Raw genomic sequence first — 6,000 nt, forward strand, 5'->3', positions numbered from 1 at the left:
TTGGGCTTTGTTGCACAAAGATAATAGGGCAGAAATGATTGATAATAGGGCGGCTCCTATTTGTGCCAGTAAAAGTTAGTTGAAAAGACAGTATGCAAGTAGTGCTTTGAAATAATGCTGGAAAGTTAAAAAGGGCAGATTTTTCCATATGAAGGAAGGTCTGGGAGTAGCTGATGGTGAATACATTTTTCCATAATTTAGAGGTGCTGGAGTAGAGCTGGAGAGATGGCCAGTAGGTTAATTTTTTGAGCAGAGGATAGTAGAGCAAGAGACAGGTAGAGCAGAGGGGCAGTAGAGATGATGGAGGTGAGCAGGATGGATTTATGGGGGATAGAAACTTAGTATGGCTTTGGCTTCAGTCTAATTTGAAGGGCAGAAGATAGCAGAGGGCAAGCAGGGGGGAGCAATTTGAATTTGAGGGTAAGGAGATCAGAGATAAAGGATTGGCAGATTGAAGGGCAGATGAAGGGGAAAGGGACAATTTGTGTGTTGTGTAGGAGTGGGGCAGATGGAGGGAAAGGGTTTGGAACTGTGTTGTGTGTGGAGTGGGGAAGTAGAGAAAAAAATTTGAGTTAATTTACTTGGATAGTTACTTGTTGGAGGCAGAGTAAAGGAAGGCAGTATTTGAAGTTTATTATAGCTATTAATTTATTACCAGAATTAGTTGTGGCTTATTATTTTTGGGTGTTATTTGTTGTTTGGAGTAGTTTAGGATTATTTGAGTTTATTTCATTAGATCCTTAGTCTTGGTTTTTTTTGTAGTTTAGATATTTTTTTTTGCAGCATTTTTTTTTGCTCTTATTTATATCACAGCACATTTTTAACATTTTTTTTGTGAGCCATGGGTTTATTTTTGTCTAATTCTAGAGGCTCTGGAGAGGATTGTGAGCCATGGGGCTATTTTTGTCCTGATTCTAGAGAGGAATTGATAGCGGTAGGAACGATAGGTGACAAAATTGTCCTTTTTGGCTATATTTCTTTTTTTTAGTGATAAGGTTAGCATGTGATCACTAATGTCATCTGGGGAGAGATCTACCTTATAGGAGATCCTACCTTACTATTTATAGGGTGACTATTAGAAAGGTCCAGTTTGCTATTTTGTTTTGTGCTATTTGGAAGTTTATTATTTGATTTGGATTGAACAGATTAATATGGGTGTTGTGTTAGGGGTGGGGGGGTGTTGAGGTCCAGAATTACAAAAGGTCAATTATATTAAAATTTCCTAGGACAATGTGGGTAAGAGCTACTGAGAATATTTTTTTACTGAGGAATATACTCTGGAGGTGCTAATATTAGAGCAGACAATATAGATTGCTTTTTATTCTATTCAATTGGAGTTTGATAGTAAGGCAATTGGAGTTTGAGGGTAAGGGTGAAAGTGATGGTGATTGATGGAAGTGATACATCAGAAGATGAAAGACAAAGATCAGATTTGGACAAGATAGCTTTTTTTTATCTATTTATATTAGTATGGTCATATCTTATTTCCCTATATCATTAGGTCCAAGTTTCAGGTCATGAAGGGAAGGTAAGGCAAAGGATATCAAATGGATAAACCTGAAGGGACTATAAACAGTTGCTAACTTTATTTGTTAATGCCCTATGTTGTTAAAGAGTACGAATATAGAAATGTGCTATACTGAGATGAAAGAAGAGATTCTAAAGAATGGCATTTTTTAATGATGGATTTATTAGATTGGTATGGACCAAGGGTGGAATGATTATGGATTGAATAAATCACCTGTTAAAAATGTTTATGGTTTTGAATGGATAAATCTTTAAGTATTTGGGGATAACTTGTGGGGAGGTGAAATTGGGGGGGTAAGAGAAGCACAGGGGAAATGGATGTTGGGAAACAGGTAATGTTACTAAGAGAGGATGGGCCTATGAGGAAAGACTGAGGGAATCTGTGATGGGGGAGTGTGTAGATAGGTCACATTGAGCTTTTAGGGTGTAGTGTTAGGTATGCAGTGAGAAAGGAAAGACAGTTTGTTCTGGGTAGTGGATAGAGAGTTTGTAAAATGCTGCTAAAAAGTAATTATTAGTATGAGAAAAACTGTGTGACGTTAGAAGCTCACTTTCATAAGTTTGCCAACTATAACATTTTGAAATGGACCCTGAAGATATTTAGTGATTTTGCTTATTAGTGATTATGAAGGGATAACTGGCTAGGCTTAAAATGACTCACAAGGGCAGTTAGCTTAGTACTAATCTATGAACCTATGAACCTATGAAGAATATGTGTCGATCGACATGTACTTGACGTTCTAATCGTTCGAGTTACTAATATAAACCCAAAAGCAGTTGGGGGGGGGCTCTTTAGAAAACCTCTGGTACTGATGAAATATGAATGGAATATCTAAAGAATGTGTACCTTTTCAATGGCACATTACATGTACATAATTTACAGTGTGTGTCAACTTTTACTTACAGAAATCCTAGTCTGTATCTAGTACTGAAATAAACAGCATGCCACATTACTGAGACAATTTCTTCAACAGTAAACAATGGGTAATACTATATTTTAATTACTTTATTTAAACCCTGAAAATCAATACAAATGTAATTTTATTTTACTTCATGGCAGTAAGCATACCATTAACTTAAACCAGTGTATTGTCTCTAGCTTGTTCCTTGATGGTACCTGCAATTTCCATTCGCTTCATTTCTTGGCTTAATCTACTCTTGCAACTTACTGTGGGAGCTAGATCACTGCTGTAGTATAATGTTTTATCTTTATGCAGTACTCCTCAGGCAACCTTCTTCATTTGTAAGTAAATCAGAATAATCATGCATTATGTCACTCCTACCTCTCTGCTCGGTCTGTCATTTATTTCTTTAGCTATGTGACTGATTATGTATATGAGCAATATTCATTTTTAAACTGTGAATTTGTTTTACCATTCTAAGCAAATTCATTTTAATACTGTGAAATTGTTTTACTATTTCTTGCTTCTCATAAACCTACTGACCCAATATATCAAGAGAATTTACTTTTAAGTGTCAATATTTCAAAAAGGATCTTGCATTTTAGACTCTTATCATCAGTATTTGACCTAATGGTACCATCTGGTGGCCGGAATACATTAAAGACATCTACACAACTCTCTTCTGCATGCTTAACAACATCCTTGTCTTAAAAGAATAATTTGACAAAGTACTTTTACACTCTGCATCTGTGGCTATTTTAATTTCAGCATTTATTTGCTTACCTCTGCATTTTAAAGTCTAGCCTGTATTCTTGTTTCAGTGCTTCTGAGATATTTTCAGACTTTACTGAAGTAGCTCATTTTATTTGTAAAGTACTACTGTGATACTAAATAATATGTGTCCCTATTTGATGTTTCATGCTCGGTAAGAAAATTCTGAGGATTATTTTTTTATTATTTGAGGAGTAGCTTTTTAAATCCTTTTTTAACTCTATACTTGATTATTTTGTATGTGTAATGCAAACATATTTAATTTTCTTGCATACATGGCACTTTTTTGCAATGAAATGATATAAAAATGTATTTTCACTAGTGGCTATGTGCTCTTGGACATTTGTATATTCTAGATTAACTGCTTTCTTGAATTTCATTTTTTTTCTGATTTAGGAGGAGGGGAAGGGAAGCCAAATATTTATGTACCTTAAGTTTATGCTCCACAGCAGACATCACAAAGGACTGTGATTTTATTTTTTTCATAGAACTTGTATTTTAGAGATGGCCTCTATCTGCAGAAAGCTTAGAATCAAGATGCTTCTAGACAGTATAATCCATATCCTTCAGGAATTAATCCTAACAAGGGTGATTAAGTACTCTGTTCTCTTGACCCAGTCATGCATTTCCTGAGAGAACAACAAGAATATTGTGGCCAATCTAAAACATTATTCTTCATTCACAGCTCCTCAGTTCACAGTCTCAGATAAACTGCTGGACAGTAATAACTGCCCCACACTGCATGCTGTTATGACTACCAGTCAAAATCCTCCTACCCTAAGGTCATCCTCCTTTTTCTTGATCTTGTCAGGTTTAAAAATATGGTGATGCTTTGCACTCCCTCACCATCAGCAAAATAAGGAATAAGCTGATTTCAATCTAAGCAAATGCTATTTTACTTTCACGTTTAGATCCTTACTGCTCAATCATATAAATTCACTAAGAAAAAATGTATTTGATATGTGATATCAAAATGGGATTTGTTTAATGCAGTTTAACAAACTCCACTCAATACTGGAAATTAGCCATTGTTTTCAGCAAGACTGTAAACACTATTCCCTACTTCTTGTCCAGCCTTTGCTCCATTCTTCAGTTACTATACACACAATTGCTCAGTCTGCAGCTCTGACTAACTTCTGTTAGAAATCTGCAAGCTAAAAAAAATCCTTAGGTCATTCACTATACAGACATCAGATCAGTCTCAAGTAGTCTCAGATTTAAAAAGCATTAAGAGAAAAAAACCCTTAACTCTTGGCTCTCCTCCTGTCTTAGTACCACCTAACATCCCATCAACTTACCAAACTCCTCTACCTCTTCTTCTAATTTCTCCTGCCTAATCTACTTTCTACCTCTCCTCTTTACCCTCTTTTACTCACTCCTTACCCCCATATTTCCTTCAGTCCCCTCCTACCACCTTACCCCTATCAACCACCCTCACCTTCATCTCACTGACCTGTACCATCATTCTCTCCCTTTATTTCCATCTTTTTCTCCTTTTTCCCAAATAGTACTACTCTTTTTCCTTTTCTTAATTACTACGTCCATCCTCTCTCTCTCTCCATAACTCCTTTCATCTACTTGTACAACCAGTCTACTGATAGTTCAGATCTCTCTGAAAACTTTTTTTATGCTGTTGTATTTTACTACTAAATCTTGCATTCTCCCTGGAAACTTTTTTCTGTTCTTGTACTTTACTACTAAATCTGGCATTCTTACTCAGACGTATAAGTATTAATTTTACTATATATAATATTTCTCTGCTATACCCCTGTCTTGGAACAACATAATTATGTAAACACTACCACCATTATTATTATTTGTATTGTTTTGTCTGGAGCTTTTCTTCCAGGGCCTCCACTGAAAAAGGACTCACGCCCAGTCAGACTTATCGCAGTTAACAAATGTCAAAACAAGCAAAAAAAATTCCCAATGTTGTGCAGTCTTATAGTTAGTTTATTTAAAGATGTGGAGCTGTGGGATGGGGTGTTGCAAGAGGGCTTTCTTACCACCCCATTTCTTTTTTTTTTTGGCTCCCTCACAACTGACCATCAGCTCCGGTCCAAAGGCCTCTCCCCATCCATTGGGTCTAAAGGACCCAACTTAGGCACCCACGGACTAGATCTGACTCATGCACGGGGCCAGTGAGGAGACTTAAGCTTCCTGGGGCATCATCTTATTGCTATAAAGGGACTGCCTTCCTCCAAAGGCCTAATCCCACCCCACAGCACTGACCCAGTGCTTACTGTGTAACAGGCTTCACAGCACATCATCCTCATATCCACGTGACTCAAACAAATCCCACCCACTCCCCCTCCACACACACACACACACACACACACACACACACACACACACACACACACACACATCTACGGCCTCCAACAGGAACCAACCACAATGATGCATCCAAGAATGCATATCCTCTATCCCACCAACAGGAGCACTGCTTTCCTTCCTGCTTGCACTGTCAAGTGCCCAAGCCATTCTTCAAACTTAGGTCACCTGAGATGTAGTCAGGGCTTAATCCCTTTGCTCCTTTGGTACAGGAGGGTGCAAGGGGATTTGAGCCATTGCAAAAATATTTCTGTTTTCTTACAGTCTTCCCTTTTAACACCATTTCTTTTTCATTGATTTGCAGTTTGATTTGATTTTCATTATGGATTTTCTATGAACCCTGTGTTAATCCCCTGCCAATGCAATTCTTAAAAAAAAAATTCTCCAGACTTAGTTAATTCCATTTTAAGGTCTATTACTTCACCCTACCGCCTTCTTACTTTCTTACTATTCATCCTATCCGCAT

Source organism: Protopterus annectens, chromosome 4.part0 (genome assembly GCF_019279795.1).
Source record: "Protopterus annectens isolate FY-2018-M chromosome 4.part0, PAN1.0, whole genome shotgun sequence".
Classification (NCBI taxonomy): Eukaryota; Metazoa; Chordata; order Ceratodontiformes; family Protopteridae; genus Protopterus; species Protopterus annectens.